The following is a 10917-nucleotide window of genomic DNA, read 5'->3' on the forward strand; positions in this document are numbered from 1 at the left end:
AGAAGTCCAAACAGAAGCACCACCCTCGGGCGTAATTCGGGTCCGAAATTCGAAGCAACGTAATAGGAAGGTCCAGGTTAAACTCCCAGCCTCTACGGCTGTGTGGAAGAAGGACCCAAAAACCAGAACCTTGCATAAAATGATGAAGGAAGCCCAGCAGGAAGCCGAGCAATTGCGAGAACAGATAGTCCCCAAGGAAAGATACGAAGAGCTCCAACAGCAACTTCGAGACATCAGTCAGTCCGAGAGCCAGGCCTTTGAAGGATGGCAGAAGGAGCAGGAAAAGGTTGCTAAGGTAACTCGTCGATTAGATAGTGTTGTTAAGCAGATGGACACCATGTGTTCCTTATATAATGATGTTTTGACTTGTAGGGCCCCTGCTAAAAATTATGCTTTATTTTTGCTTGAACGATATTTGAGATTAAAAGTAAAAGCCGTTAGGTCAAGAGCACCTATCCACATCAACACTGTTAATGATTTTATAGACTGTTGCAAGCACTATGGAGTTAGAGTTCAGAGGTTATTATGCGAGTTTTACCTGCACAATCTTGTGCTAGACCAGGAAACTGATTTAAATCCTGGCCCTTTTGTTGGTGATGTACAATTCCAAGCCTTCATCTCATTTGGGGTTAATCAGGTGAAATGGCTCAGAGCTTATAACACCTTTCAGAGACAAGAGAATAGCCTAGACTTGTGGATACGAGCTAAACCTAGAGACTCGGTGACGCTATGGAGAAAGCATAGGAGTCTCATAAGGACCCCAGGAGTCATTGAGATAATAGGGCCCATGCACGAAGACTTGATCCGAAATGGTCTGGAATATTTCCTGACTATTAAAGATCTTGCCCTCGATGCTGCAAAATTTCGATACCGGACTTCTAGTCCAAGCATCCAGCTCAGGGAACCATTCAAATATGAGAATTTTGAGCTGGCTGCCAGCTGGTTGAACCTTTATGGGGAACGGATTCTGCAAGCAGGGCCATCCTGGTTAGGGTATCGATTTCACAGTCCAATTATTTGGCACCCTGCACCCGGATATCAGGCCTTATATGAGATGCCTGCATATCAAATAGACCAGTTCTTTGACCATCTAGTTGCTCATCACGGTTGCCGGCCTCCTCACGAGATCCCTTCTCCGGCCTATTCTCTCACCGCCTTGCATCTCAACTACAATGTTTTCATGAGGCCATGAAACAGGGTAAGCAGGGGGGTGTGTGGAGCACCTGGAAGGTATGCTTTTGACTAGCAATCTAGTGGTTTTTCAATAATAGTTATAACCTTTTCTGCATTATGAGTTCAAAGAAGATAAAGTGTTTTGATAAAATGTGCAACAATCGATAAAAGAAGCTTAAGTGCTAATGATTGATGTTTTCCATGCAGGAAGACGCGAAAACAAAGGATCGGCGATTGAAAGCAAGAAGCAAAGGGAAAATAACTACTGTCCCGCCAACAGGGAACCGGATGCGGACAAGATCAAGTAAAATTAGAGCCGAATAGCCCAAAGAAAGAAGGCGGGATACTGAGATGGAGAACGCAAGAAGGGAAAGAGAAGAATCGAACAATTAGCGAATCCCTCAGGATCCTTGATCCTGAGGGATCGCTGCTTTAAGTTATCTTTTGATTATCTAGATACCTCCGTCATTTCTGTTATATAAAGGCACCACGCCATTGGACGGAGGAGGACTGTCTTTTGTAATTTTCAATTTCAGAACCAACTGTAATTACTGAGTCTCTTTGAGACCTGACTTTGTTATACTTTTTTTGATGCAATTAATATAAAAGAGTTGGTGTTCATTTCGTCTCTGCATCTGGAGTAACTTCAGGCGGTGTTCCATTGGTAGCCAAGGGCCCAGCTCCGACGGACACTTGCTTTTGTACTATTATACTATGTGGTTTGTTTATTTCCATTATTTTAGTAATCTGATGCATCTTCTATATGATATGCTATGTTTCGTTATAACTGACATCTGAATGAGTTCTTTTATCTCATGTCTCTGCATTGTATAAGTGGATCCATTCGAATTACGTCTTTCAGCTATTTCTGTAGCGGAATGTTTGTATGAATATTATTGTTATCAGATCCATGTGAAATAGTATTTGTAAGACTCGAAAGCAATATTACCTTGTTCAGGAACATAGTCGTATCCTCCATTATTCTCAGATTGCTGTAGTAGTAGAGAACATGTACATATGGTTGAGGATTGATGTTCCATTATTTGTTGTTCCATTTATCATTGCTGTTCCATTTATTCTTGTTGTTCCATTTCCTTACTGCTGTTCCATTTCCATTATTTGTTGTTCCATTTATCATTGTTGTTCCATTTATTCTTGTTGTTCCATTTCCTTACTGCTGTTCCATTTCCTTACTGTTGTTCCATTTCTTTACTGCTGTTCCATTTCCAGATTGCTGTTCCATTTTACTTTTCGCTGCTTGATTTACCTGCCTTTGTTGTTTTAGTGTGAGAGCAGGCCTAAGGCTGTCGTGAGCCTCAGCAAGACGCTGCCTAGCCCCAGACCTATAAGTCCATGCTCTGATTTCCTTTCTTTATCAGTTTCTAAAGGGATAGGTTATTGTTTCCATACCCTTGACTGATTAACTGCCTTGCGTGATTTTATCTTTTGGGTTAGTTTCGTTACAGCTTAGCATCTGTTTCCTTTCAGACCATTAGGACACTATACTACCGAGCATTACTCGGACAAACAGCCTCGGATTGAGTTACTCCTTGCAATAACAAAACGTTCCCAGATTGACTTATTAATGTAGGATAATTAGCGGTGTGAGAGACCCTAGTTACAGCTCTACACAACCTATGGCATTGAAAAGATATATAAAAGAAACTACAATTCGTCCTCTTCTATGCCTTCTTACAAAATTTCAAATGATGCTCAGAGAGAAAGTTATGAAAATTTTCCCCAAGTAACCTGTTTGGAATGTAATTCAGGAGTTTGCAAAAATACCAACTTCCTTAGATCATATCTCCGCAAATGTAGTGCGAAAAGCTCTGAAATTTGGACCCAAAGTTCAGTGAAATTTTGTCTCAAATGGGTTTTTTTTTCGCTTATGAAACGTCGCAGAAAAAAAGTTATAGTGAAAATTCCATGATGACCTCTTTGGAGCAGCGAAACCCTATAATCCAAAGCTCTGATACGAAATGTTATGAAACCAGCTCACAAAAAGATAGAAAAGAGAGATCAACGCCTTAGAATTCAGCCTCTTTGAGGGGGAAAACTCCTTTACATTACACAAATGAACAATTCTTGGATGATTCAAATGACAAAACCTCCTTTCTATATATAGGAGTCTATGGAGTCAGAATATAACCCAACCGCCTAACAATAATAATATAAAGCCACAAAAATAACAATAGAGGGATTCTATGGGGAAGAGTGATAAAAATATGGGGACAATAGGGGCTCAACAATATTAATAAGGGATACAACTACAATAGTAATGGGGTAATCACTAGTATTATAGGGACCTAACAATGGATTGTGTAACTCCTAAGGTTGATCATCTAACTGCATGCAACACTTGTACGCTCAAGACTAGTCTGTAACTAATGTTACACTGGCCTGGAATCTCCACCAGAGATGGGGAACTCGAATTCTTTACATGCACTAGCTAGTTTGGGATGATTGATCAGTTAACTGGATGATGACTGAGTTTGAGTAAAGTCCCACTGTACAACTTCTTTCCAATTTTTCCTTCAATAATTAGAACTAGTTTAACTGAAAACAAATTGAGATAATTGACTTTGATTGATACAAAGTAGAAATCACACATGCTTAATTGAACTCTAACTTCTCCAACTCAAATTTATTGAGTAAACTATGTGACACAAGCCATGCCATACAAGTTAATTGCATCCAAGTTGCCTGCTTATGTGGAAATTCAATTTTTCTCAATTTCATCAAGGAAAAATCAAACTAAGAATTTCTTGCTACATTTTGAACAATCCTTTAGGTGAATCTAATCCATGTTGTCGACGATAGTCAGGAGGTCCAACACAATAATGTGCTCATAACAAGAATGAGTGGATAAAAGTAGTGTTCAAAATAAATGAAATTGTCAAAAAACACATATTAAAAGACAATCAATGGAGACTCTGAAAAGTACTCCAACTATGTTACTATCTATCCACGTTCAGCGAAAGTGCCTCCATCACTTTGCTTGTGAAAAACCCATCAAAAATGTAAAGAACTCCTAATCCTTTACCTTTATTACTAGCGCTTCATATTGAAAATTGTAAGACGAAAGATTTATTGTCTTAAAAAATTTCCTTAAAAGGCCCCTCCATGTAGTATTGTTGAATGCAATGATAGATAAGTTGTCTCTAATCGTATCTACAAAGATCGAAGGGATAGAAGAGGTATTGATGTCCAAGGAATCTTTCTAGGGAAGGTTGTCGTATTCTTCAAAGATGGTTACCCCCACAAAACGAAAAGCCCAACAAATCATTGTCTTTATATAAAATAATGTTAATGGTAAGTGAAATAGCAGCCTCAATATAGGCAAGAGACTGTAGTAACATGTAAGCTAACGGACTTAGGGTTCACTGTCAAAGTCAATTTTGCAGTTGTTAGATAATATTATCTTAAATTTATATGTTTTTATCTTAATTTTTAATTGTCTTAAATGTGTTTCGTCTTAAGTGGTCATTGTCTTAAATATAAAGTTTTTTCTTAAAATGTTTTTGCCTCAATTCCTTTTTGTCTTGAATATAAAGTTTTGTCTTAAAATAATTTTGTCTTAAATTGTTTTTGTCTTAGATATAAAGTTTTCTCTTAAAATATTTTTGTCTGAAATTGCTTTTATCCTGAATATAAAATTTTATCTTAAATATAAACTTTTGACTTAAAATATTTTTGTCTGAAACTATTTTTGTCTTAAATTTAAAATTTTGCCTTAGACTGTTTTTGTCTTAAATATAAAATTTTGTCTTGAAATATTTTTCTCTCAAATGGTTCTTGTCTTAACTGTTATATTTAACCCAATACAATTGATATTAAATTTTAATGCAAAATAACTAAAATAGAAAGTGACTTTTTAAAACAAAAGAATTCTTTTGTCCTAAAAGGATGTCTTAAAAATGTTGAGTTGAGACAGAAAAAAGCAACCACTATAACTAAGTCCTTTTTTTAAACAATGGCTTCCTCATAAATAGGGCGAGAAAAAAAACCACAATGGCGAACACAGTAGCTTTCATTTTCATGATAAATGGCATCATCATCATTACCTCACTTATGATGAGAGCAAAACCACAAGGGCTGACACAGTAGCTTTCATTTTCATGAGAAATGGCATCATTGTCCTTACACTTATGGCCTCTTATATATGAATCTTCTACACGTGATTTCATGATGAGTTGTACTAGCATATGAAATCATTCATGCATCCATACAATATAATACTCATACAGAGAGAGCGTGAGGGAGAAGGGTAGAGCAAAAATTGATATGAGATATTGAACAATATGTATATTGTAGAAAGAAAGAAAGAAAGAAATTATTTTAACGTCTATGAGGCTAAAGATAGCCTATGAGACAAATTTCTTTTTCATATTCTTGATGTATTTGACCCTTTTTCTTTGAATCTTCACAATGAATGCTCCCAGCTTCTTGACAAATCCCTCACCTAAATAGATTAACCCAAGAGCTAGTTGCGATCATATCTGCATAACTTTCCTTGTTGTGTTTGAAGGCCTCACATTCTAAAATGAAATTCTTTTATGTTTCCACTTTTCCAGAAGAACTAAAAATGGATATTCTCTCCTCCCACACTTCTTTTCTCCTTTTCCAGCACCCTGCTTCACAACGGAGTTTATGAGAATTAGTCCTTAATTGAGCAATAAGAATTTCGGAACACCAAGAGATATTTACCTCTAAGTATGTGTTATGAAACCAGCTCAAGAAGAGATAGAAAAGATAAATTCATGCCTTAGAATTCAGCCTCTTCGAGGGGGCAACCTCCTTTACATTACATAAATGAACAATTCCTGGATGATTCAAATGACAAAACCTCCTTTCTATATATAGGAGTCTAAGGAGTCATAATAAAACCCAGCCGACCTAACAATAATAATATAAAGCCACAAGAATAACAATAGAGGGATTTTATGGGGCACAGTAATAAAAATATGGGGGCAATAGGGGCACAACAATGTTAATAAGGGATACAACTACAATAGTAATGGGGTAATCACTAGTATTATAGGGACCTATCATGCCCCTCTCCTTCAAAAAAAGTGTTGTCAACAACACTTGAGTAGATTTGGATGTTTCTGTATAAATTTCTCATCCTCCCATGTGGAATCTTCAGCAGATAAGTTCTTCCACATGATGAGATACTCCGAAATTGATAGATTTCTGTTAAAATTGCCAACCAGGGCAAAACTTCATGTGGGTCATCTTATTCATGGCTAATAATATTTTTATTAGATTCCCCTCGTCGAGAGGTGTAGGATTGATATAAAGATCATCCAATTCTGATAAGTATTCATGGAGATATGAATTTATTTTGATTATGGAATTATTATCAAGCCGACGTACAACTCATGTAGGCTCAGAAGCCCAACAGTCCCATCTATTCACCCACCAACATTGTGTATAAATATAAGAGGACTTTTCCTCATTTGGACTCACTCATCTCATCACATCTCTCTCTCTCTACTGCGCAGATATGAGTCTCTTCTCTACTGCGCTGAAATGGGTCTCTCTCTCTCACACATGTGAAGCCGGAAGCTGTTGAATTTGAAGCTGCAACTGCAGAAGTAAAGATTGACTTGCGTGGTCTAGAAGATCTCCTCTTTGGAACTGTGCTGTAGATTCATCTGAACCTCCTTTGAAAGCCGCAACTTTTGGTGGTGGAATAGAGTCAATCCGATGAACGGTTTGCAAGATATCGACTGCCCTAGTTTGAAGCCGGAAACTGCTGAAACTGAAGCTGCAACTGTAGAAGTAAAGATTGACTTGCGTGGCCTAGAAGATCTCCTCATCTGAACTACGGTGTAGGTTCATCTGAACCTCCTTTGGAAGCCGAAACTTTTGCTGGTGGAATGAAGTCAATCCGACTGTCAGTTTGTGAGATATGGTCTGCCCTAGTTTGATAATGAAGCCGCTAATGCTCATGCTGCTGATCTAGGGTTTGCTACCGCTGATATGAATCAGATTTATTGTACTATTTCTCTCTGCTAAATTATTGAAGATAAAAGAAGATTTGATCAAAGGGTTTCGCCACACATTGTGGGGTTTGTCCCTGACTAGCCGCCACATCTTGTGTCTCTTGTCTTGGCTTGTTTTCTGCCGATCGTTTAATGTTCTATCTGCACTTTACTTTATGTACATGTGATTGCTAATCGGTGGAATATAATAAGAAAAAGAAGTAAACTGTTATAATCATAGAACATACCATAATTTAACATGGTATCAGAGCTGAGGTGAAGACAAAGCCCGAGCAAGAGCAAGAGCAATCATTGAAGAGAAGATTGGCAAGGCTATCCTAAAAGAGTTATGGGGTCCTCAACACTCTTTCCTGCCGAAGACAGGCTCCGTGAGAAAGCTGACTATCACAGATGAAAGATGTCTATCGATCTAACCCTTGAAGATCAAGGAGTGCTGGACCATGTAAGAGGCAATATTGTTGAGCCTTCATCAAATGCATCTGCTGCTGCCTGGAACAAATGGAAAAATGGAGAAGTCAAAACAAAGAAGATCATATGGGACTCTATCGACAAGCGCTTGGTGGCCTACATCTCTGATCTAGACACCTCCAAGGAAATCTACGACAGACTGGTGAGTTTATTTAAAGTTAATGATGCAAATCAAGTTTTGTTTTTTAGAAATAAGCTGAGGGAAATCAAGAAGGGTAAAGATGAAAGTATGCAAGCATACTTCTTAAGAATCATCGAGATCAAGAATGATCTCCTATCTATTGGGGAAACTATTACTGACAGACAAATGGCACTCACAACTCTTGAAGGATTACCATATGAATGGTATGTGTTCAGGACTACTCTTTTGAACTATAATGTAATTCCTGGTTTCGAGGAATTAATGGCTAGATGCATTCAAGAAGAAACAAGGGAAGAAGTGTAAGAAATGCCCATGCCTAAAGGTCCTCCTACTGCCTTTTCTTTTCATGCAAAGAAAAGAAATAATTCTCGGACTAAATCAAAAGGAAAGGCTGGACCTAAGGCTAGAAGAAAATGACGATGTTACATTTGCGATAAAGCAAGTCACTATGCAAGGGAGTGCCCTGATAGAAAGGACTCACTCTAGGACGATGATCAAAATCCCTCTGATGGCAATCAAAGGAATGACAAATTCAACAGCAAAGGTAAGAGGAGAGCTGGGAATCAAGGAAGAGGACAAGCATTCAAGAAGGCCAGAAATTCCAGGATGTATTAAATGCACCTGACCTCAAAAAGAACCTAGTGTCCATCTCAGGAACGGAAGACAAAGGCTACAAGGTAACCTTTAGCGATGGCAAGGTATGTATATGGAAAAATAATGCTAAAGATGCCTTTACTCTTGGGTTTAGTGTTGATTCATTATATCAGGTCGATGGAAGTCTGCTAGGTGTCATGTCTTATGACACATCTCTTCAGTCCGAACTTTGGCATCGGAGGTTTTCCCACCTTCATTATAAATCTATACTCGGTGTAAGACAAATGGTGATAGGGATGCCCGAATTTTGAATAGAGAATGAAGGTGTATGTCCAGGATGTGCTGAAGGAAAGCTCAAATGGGGACCATTCCCCTCAAGCCAAAGCAAGACCTCTAATATATTACAATTGGTTCACTCAGGCATACCTGAGGTTGGCATTAAGAGGGAGACTACTACACCACATACTCCTTAGCAGAATGGTGTGGTGGGAAGGAAGAACCGCACGATGATGGAACCTGTCTGGGCCATGCTACATGATCAAAGATTTCTGATGTTTCTATGGGCTGAAACTACAATCACCGTCGTATATGTACAAAATTGATGCCCTCGTCAAGCATTGGGTTCCAAGACTCCTGAAGAAAAATTCACCGGTAAGAAACCTGATGTTTCTCATTTTAAAATTTTTGGAAGCCCTGTATACTTTCATGTGCCAAAAGAGAAAAGAAATAAATTGGGAGCATCTGGAAAGAAGGGAATTTTCGTGGGCTATGGTGAAAATACTAAAGGCTATAGAATCTATGTAGCCGGTCAAAGGGAAGTCATAATTAGTCATGATGTCACCTTTGACAAAGATATGGCTCTCAGCAAGGTGATCAATCTTCCGACTTTGAGGAGCTCTCAAGAAGCCGACACCAGGGAACCGAAAGAAAAGGATGATGAATCAATGCCTGATGTAGAGGAACCCATGGATTCCGATTGATCCTCCTCCATATGAGCCTTCCTCTTCTAGGAAGAGGCCTTCATGGCTTAAGGGGTTACTTGATGATGCTGAAGGACATGCTGCACCTTGAGGAACCTTCCGTCAAAGTAAGAAACCTAATAGGTATCAAGGATACCTGACCATCATGAGCACGATCATACAAAATGAGCCTTCGTCATTCTCAGATGCCGTCAAGCATCAAGTATGGAAGGATGCTATGACCGCAGAATATGAGTCTATCATAAAGAATGATGTTTGAGAAGTAGTTCCCAGACCCCAGGACAAGACTGTTGTTACTTCCAAATGGCTTTACAAGATAAAGCATGCAGCAGATGGAAGCCCGGAAAATTATAAGGCTTTTTTTGTTGCTCGAGGTTTCTCCCAAAAGGAAGGTATAGGCTATGATGAGATATTTGCACCTGTTGCTAGATATATGACCATCCGCTCGATCATAGCCCTTGCTGCTTCACAAGGATGGAACCTACATCAGATGGATGTCAAGACTACGTTCTTGTGTGGCTCGATCAAAGAAGAGGTCTACGTGGAGCAACCCGAAGGATTTGAGATTTATGATCGAAAATCTCATGTATGCAGGTTGAAGAAAGCTCTCTATGGGCTAAAGCAAGCACCCCGAGCATGGTATGAGAGGATCGATAGCTACTTGATGAAGATGGGATTCACTAGGAGTGAAGCCGATCCTAACCTTTACTTTAAGGTTGAAGATGACAAGCCTCTCATACTGGTGTTGTATGTGGATGACCTCTTTCTAACATGTGCAGACCCTCTCATTCACAAATGTAAGAGGGAGCTGGCCTCTGAATTTGAAATGAAAGACCTAGGACTGATGCACTACTTCCTAGGACTTGAAGTATGGCCGAAGCCAAGGGAAATTTTCCTATCTCAAGGGAAATATGTGGTAAAGATATTGGAAAGATTTGGTATTATGGACTGCAAGCCTGTGACTACCTCGAGGATCTTAACTTTTAGAAGTTATATGGTAGTGATGTCGGACCAGATTTGGGAAATGCCTCTGAGTTTCATAAACTCATTCGCATTGATGTTCTTGGTGAACCTCCGTCCGAACATATTTTTTGCAGTTAGCATTGTGAGCTTATATTTGATTGAGCCTCACTGGATTGATGCCAGGAATCTTCTGAGATGTCTTCAGGACACAATCTCTCATGGATTAAGATACACTGACGGAGATGTGAGACTACTTGGATATACTGATGTTGATTGGGCAGGCAGTGTGGTGGACCGTAAGAGCACTTCTGGGTGTTGTTTCACCTTGGGATCTGCTTCGATATCCTGGATGAGAAGGAAGCAAAAGTTGGTGGCTTTGAGCACCACCGAAGCAGGATATATCGTTGCTAGCATAATCTCGTGTGAGGCAGTCTGGTTGCGAAAGCTCTTCAGTGAGCTGTTTGGATTTACATTGGATACCACTGTAATTCTCTATAACAACCAGAGGTGGGATTCGATTATTGAGGAATCCCATATTCGTCAATTGCTCCAGTAGATAGACATCATCTGGGATATGGTAAGTCGATGA

Source organism: Pinus tabuliformis, chromosome 5_1 (genome assembly GCF_031772625.1).
Source record: "Pinus tabuliformis cultivar Carrire ecotype Pingquan chromosome 5_1, CPIR1, whole genome shotgun sequence".
NCBI classification, from domain to species: domain Eukaryota; kingdom Viridiplantae; phylum Streptophyta; class Pinopsida; order Pinales; family Pinaceae; genus Pinus; species Pinus tabuliformis.